We start from the raw sequence: 7,072 nt of genomic DNA on the forward strand, positions 1-7,072 counted from the left end.
GTAAATACCGTTGTAGAAGTGTTAATTTATTGCTAATACCACCATAACACGTAGTATCAGGTTCGAATTCGGTAAGCTCGAAAGCGTTTGAGAGCGTGTTTAATTTACCGAAAAAAACGTTATAAATAGCTGATGTTCTCTATAAACGTATATTTTTGCATTTGCATAATAACTCAATGACACAACCCCCTTTTACAAGTGTTATATGATGTGAAAAAGTCCATAAAAATCATCCGGAATATCGCGTAAATCTATATTCAATCTATAGTCAAAGAAGCCATTTTGGTGTTAGCTTGTCTAGGTTTGCTAACCTCTAAGCCACGTGATAAAGTGGGCGGAGCGATCATCGTCCAGGCGTCATGTCACTTGGCATTAAATGCACTTTTTATTGTAATAAGATCCTTTATTGATACTGAAATCATCTTATAATAACGATTTTTATAATTAATAATACTATTCATATAAATGACACTTTAATGAGGTTTGCACCACTATATGAGTTATAATTTGTGCTCATATGCTTTGTTTTTATTTCACTATATTATTTGTATGAATCATGTGTTCAGATTAGAAAAAATGTATCTGCAACTTTGGTTTTGTTGTAATAAAATTACTCGTACAATTCATTTGAAAGATCAAGAAATGAATAGCAGCGTGCTGCACACTGCTCCTTTTTATGTGAATTGATGGTAATAATGACCAAATTCTATATGGCCAAGGGCAAATTTGCAGATTTGACAATAAAGTATTAACTGTGATCCCAAACTTTGCCCTTACTGGTATTTAATTCCCGATCTGAATTGCTCGTTTGCCAATCAAGTTAGTTACAGTATTCAACTGATGTTTCTTTTCACTTTGTAGTTATTATATTTTCATTATTTATCAGGCAACGTCTCCCTTTAAAAGTTTAACATAATTGTTTCATGAATTCATAAACAAGATCAGTGCATCATAACATAAAATTTAAAAAATATGTCATAGTAAAAATTGCGATTAAAAAATCACTAGTTTATGTGCCTTAAATCTAGATGATAGTGTATTGGAATTTCTCATTTATAATATGATCAATAGTTGTATAATTATATTTTCGCATGCATGAGTGGTGTCATAATACAATTTAAAGCCAATAATTTACTAAACAAGTGTGAAATGTGATGTTAATTATATTTTATTCCAGATATGTTTGTGTTGAAAAGTTAACATGCAACATAGTTACTGTAATTAAGTGACAGTTAGTTTTACTGATTTTGCTGGATGCGTATGCAGATATATTATGTTCTATGCAGAGGACAGTTGCAAAAGAACATGAGTTTCACATTGTGTTAGTAAATTAAAAACGTAGTTGGTATGACATTATCATCAATTATTATATTTATTGATTATCAAAAAGTGTTGCTGGCATATTGGATATTGTGTCCATCTAGCTAGAAGAAGGTCCCTGATTGATCCCCACTCGCACTGATTGAGGGTTCTCAAAATCATCGTTAAAAAATATGAATAAGTAAAGATAGAGCTGAGTAAGCCTTGTTGATTCCGGGGCTAATATGCCTGGAGCCGAATCGACCAAGGTTTAAGGCTGAGGCTATTTAAGCCCGAGGCCGCATGCGCCTGCTAAAGTTTTTTTGTTGTTGAGTCGTGTGTTCTTTTAGAGTCATGGTTATATAAAGATTGCGTGAAAGTGCATGATAGAACGATCTCACATTATGCAGTCGTTACGGAAAAAAAGTTTTGACCAGGTCACCGTCGTTTTGCTGATCGATAATGCGACAAAACGGGTCAATATTGTAATTCATCAGAGCTCTTATCAAATATTTCATCATTTATAAATTGTTCATATAGTGTTCTTAAGTAACACAAAGTCTTTTATTTATGAGTATTTTCATATTTCTCCTCCCTTATACCCTTATACCCTTATACAAACTAACAATTTAATTCACTATTACTGAGATTGAAGCCTTCTCATATTTTTGTATAAGCAAATTGTTTATCTTTGTTAAAGTACTAAAAAAACACGTAAACGATGCCCCGATCTTGACAGCGTAATGTAATATATAATTATTATATTGCCGAACTTAAGTAAGCTTCATAGTAGACCCGATACCATGCACTCAACATCCTAAGATTCGTCGGTCACAGGTCAATCAATCAACTGTCTGGATTCGTTGCAATTAATTCCTACTAAAACATCCAAATCATTGTTTCTTGGCTTAATATCTCCATTTATTAATGATGTTATGAGTATAATAATGAACAGTTATTTTTATAATTCGATTCTATTAGGAAACATAGCTGATCGTTAATATGATTTGATATACAACGTTGAACAACCAAAACATGAGTTTGTGAAAGTATGAACGAGACAATTGTCAAATGTAATGAGATGACACCAAGTAAATGTCCAATATTCAAAGGGCTTTTCTAGCTTAAAAACAAGAATCGTGAGTAATATGAAATATGATATACAATGCAAACGCATATAAATAATTCATTTAGGTCCTTAACTGCAAGTTTTCACTATTCGCCTGGTGCATAATAAAAAAATATATATTCACTGTGTACTATTAGCACGGGTCATTGTGCGTACAAATTTAATCTCCCGAAGACATTAGCTATAAAAGGCATTCATTGGAAAGTTCTATTCAATATACATTAAAGAACAACCCCAGCGCTAATTGATACAATAATTGGAGATAGCAATTCATTTGCGTGAGCGTTAATATAATTGGATATTGAAAAAAATATCATGTAAAAGTGTCTAAAATTATAGTATAAAAAATGGTTTATCAGGCACCTGTTAGCGAAACCAAACTCTTTTAATTGCAGGTTCGTTTTTACAACAGGAGTTATGTCTTAATAGAAGAGTGAACTCCCATCTTAAAGTTCTTACATTCAAAAGTCAATTATAAAACGTGATCATATATGTGCATGTTTGCATGCCTAGGTTTGTTAAAAACACAATTGATTTAATGTAAAGTCATCATATGACCAGGTATTTAATGCCCCACTGACTATTTCTTCATATTACCAAACAAGGTTGCCACCACAGTAAGTATTTCAAAGATTGTATAAAATCATTAGTTGGCACTTCTAAAAACTTTTATTATTATTTTCTCGAAGAGAAAGTAATCAAGTAAATACCATAAATTTCTATTATTGTATAAAAAGATACATTGAGCACGCTTTCATATATTGACCTGAATAGTTGGTGTGTGAGGCTACCTACATGACTCACAAATGAAGTGTGAGTTCCATGGAGATTTTGGCGAAGTAAGGGAATTTGGACTCCGTAAATTTCTCTAAAATAACCGTTTTCAGATTGTTTTATACAACCGCTTTCAGATATTTGGCTTATATTTTGTTTGTGAATCTACTTACATGATTTACACATGAAGTGTGAGTTTCGTTCCGTTCTATTGATGTTTGGCTGAAATAATGGAAATTGGACTCTATAATAAACGTTTTCCGAAGGTGTTTTTTTTCGAAACGCTTTCAGATATTTAGCTGATTTTTTAGTATGTGAATCTACCTACGTGACTTACAGATGAAATTAGAGTTTCGGACCGGTGCATTGACTTTTGGCGAGGTTTTGAACCTTGGACTTAGAATTTTTCTCTATAAAAACCGGTTTCCGGAGGTTTTTCCCAGCCAATTTTGCATGTCTTGTTAACTTAAAAAGATATTATACATACATGTATTAAAAGTGTCGGGAATCGGGAACAAACGTGTCATTGCCATCTTACCAAATATATCGGTCAAACAATATACCGTGTATGAAAACCCAATTAACAGAACAAAAATGCAAAGAAACTGTTCACCTCTCGTGCGATGCTTTTGATTGTTCTCTGTTGGCGAATTACCGTGCGTATATAGTACGTATCCAGATGACCGTCGTGAACATGATCATGAAGTTTGGTTACAGAAGATTACGTGCTTACGATTTATTTTACAAGCATGAACCATTCATGAGAATAATTCAAATCCATAAGACGTTTTAAAAAAGGCTTGAACGTCTGTATGCCCTTCTTAATGTCTATATGAAACAGTTGATAACGTAAGTACTAGAAACTAAATGAAGCCCAACATGGAACGTTTTATAAAAACGAATTCACTTAATAGTATTCGCTTGAGAAGTGTTATTTGACTCTCCCGCGAAAATGAATGCTAAATCATAAAATGCTTGTTGTATTGGTAAGATAATACATTGAAAACCGGGTGAACCCTAATAGACAATCCCAGAATCGATTAATTGACCGCCGCCATATTGGCTATCACGTCATCCCGCCGCCATCTTGGTACTGAAGAATTTGGCAAATAACAGCGTTCTACATTGGTGTCATGTAGAACTTATCTGTCAAATTCTTCGCGTAATGTTTAAGGTCAAATTTGCTGTATTTTTTTAAGAAATCCTTTACAGTTATGCATTTTGCTTAAAACACACTTATTTCTTTATTGAATTTTATTATTCGAAGATATTTATAAAGGTTGATTTCGCATATAAGTCTGAAATAAACTTAATGAATTTCAAAGTTAATTATTCTGGAGATGTTAAAGGCTCTATAAAGGTGAAGATCCGTAATTATTTACCGATTTTTAAATATTATTTTCATATGTTATTTACAAAGGTTATCAAAAAACAATAAATATATGCTAGTGGACATTACAATAAAAAAATGAGCAATACAACTTCTTTTGAGCTCAAAATAAAGTGTCCGCCAAGTCAATTGTGTTACAAACAAACCGTTTATTTACATCGCTGTTTACTCGGGAAAGAGAAAGTGAAAGTGACTCAGGTCACCAAAAATATATCGATGATTTTTAACGTTTTCCGGTATTACTCACAAAGTAGGTCTCTTCTAAATGGTTAAAACGTTTGTAGTGAACTAATAAGTTACTTTCTGCTGGTAAAAAGTTGTTTAAAATAGAATTAAAATTGAATATTCTTTCGGCTATTTTTAGCATATGTCAGATCTCTGAGGCTACACATCACGTTAGTTGCAAAAATGTAAACATTTCTTCCAATTATGAACTGGTATATCTTCCATAATTCTTGGCAACGTTGTATCCTAAGCTGTGTTATCAGCAGTTTGTATGCAAGTGTAACTGAAATCCGGTAAAAATTTGACCAGTTGATATGCATAATAGTTGGATTTGTCACCTTTATAGAGCCTTTAATTAGCGAAATTTTACAGATTTATTACCGAGATATACAATTTGTTTGAAAATCAGATATCTGCTTTTGATAAAAACATTATTATTTCTTTATAAACAAAGAATATAGTTCCAGATATACTCATTAAGAAAATGTATATGATTCAATACCGAAACAGACTTTTTTATTGAATAGTACATATCTTTGTTTTCCTAAAGATTTATTAATCTTTTAAGGTAATGTAAAAGCTCAAGCCGAAATAAAAAAAAATAATAATTGTCCGGAAATATGTATAAGCGAAACTCTGTAAGATTTCATGTAATGGCAAACATTTCTTATTAAAACGTATATGGTTCAGTCTAAAACTTTGTTTTTTGTTATTAATATTTTTTATTTAAAAATCGCTTTCAAACAAAACTCTCTAGCCGGAAAATATTTTCGTGATTTTAAATGTTTGGTCCAGGGGATATTCATTAGCGAAAATGTGTAAGATGTCAGAACATGGCAGGCTTTTTAATTGAAAAGTGAATATCTGCTTTTGCTAATAACTTTATTTTTATTTATCATTTAAAAACCATTCTAATGTTAGAATCAAAGTCTGTAGCCTGAACAAACTGTGTTTGTCTTGTTCTAAATATTTACTCATTTGTTTACTTGCTTTACTAAATTTCTTAATACAATCTAAGTTTACCATAAAAATGCTCAACATGACACTTATATAGTCATACGTAAACTTAAATAGTACCAATAATGTTCGCTACATTCCGTCAACGTATTAATTTCTTTCTTAAATGTTCACAATACAGTTAAGATTTAAAATAAACTATTCAAACACGAACGCTATGATGTTTTTCCTCGGTATTTACGGATTTCCAATTAAATTAAATTAAATTAATTAATGTTAAAGAAACACCATCTGCGATTGAGGAACGAAAGCATTCCCTCAGTGGGAGACGATGTCCCAATGGTGGATTAAAAGTGTTAATTGGTATGTCTGTGACACCATATATATCCACATGTATAGATGCTGTTATTAAGATAAGATACCATGCGTCACGTTCCAATAAACATGTCAAATGACAATAAAGGCCTAATTCATGCTGAGTTTTATCAGAGTCGTAGACCTTCGTCTCAGGTTTTATGACTCTTGGCAATGCAGATGGACATGAAAATATTGATTTACAAAGTACGAACTGTTATATGATTATTGTATCGATAACATAAACCTTCTAAATCTTCAAATATATTGAATAAAATTGCGTCACTTCGTTTTTATCGTTCAGGGACCTATACACTCATATAGGTCCCTGCATTATTCTTCAGTACCAAGATGGCGGCGCCAGGAGCGGTAATCCGGGAGTAATCGATTTCTGGCATTGTCTATACAAGCGACTAAATGAGGTATAATCTGTAGGATGTCTTCATATAACGTGCTATTGAAGAATTTCAGCGAATAAGAAATGTTTCTATTGGCATTAGAACTTTCCATTGTGTTCTACCATGTTAACATAAAAAAGTCATGTTATTCAGAAGGGAAGATTTTGGAACGAAAAAAAATCATAAAAAATGGCCTGCTTGTTAATGTTGAATATCGGTTTGCGACGTATTTATTTTGATAGCGTACATTGCATACGGTATCCGTTTATGTTTATGGATAGTGATAAATAAATTATGTATATAATATGATAAATACAATCCAATTTAATAAGAACATATCTAGGAGAAGTTAATGAATATTCTTACAACGCCTGTTCATGCGGAATGAAAATGAGAAAAGGATGGGCAAAATATAATGCCGCTTGTTGAACGAATAGGTTTATTAGCTCGGTACACATTTCTGGATTGCTCACGAGTTGTTAGGTCTAGATTAAAAACTTAACAATAAACGTGTTTTCTTCAAATGTGCGTATGATTAACTTGTTA

The sequence above is a fragment of the Dreissena polymorpha genome, chromosome 10 (assembly GCF_020536995.1).
Source record: "Dreissena polymorpha isolate Duluth1 chromosome 10, UMN_Dpol_1.0, whole genome shotgun sequence".
NCBI lineage: Eukaryota > Metazoa > Mollusca > Bivalvia > Myida > Dreissenidae > Dreissena > Dreissena polymorpha.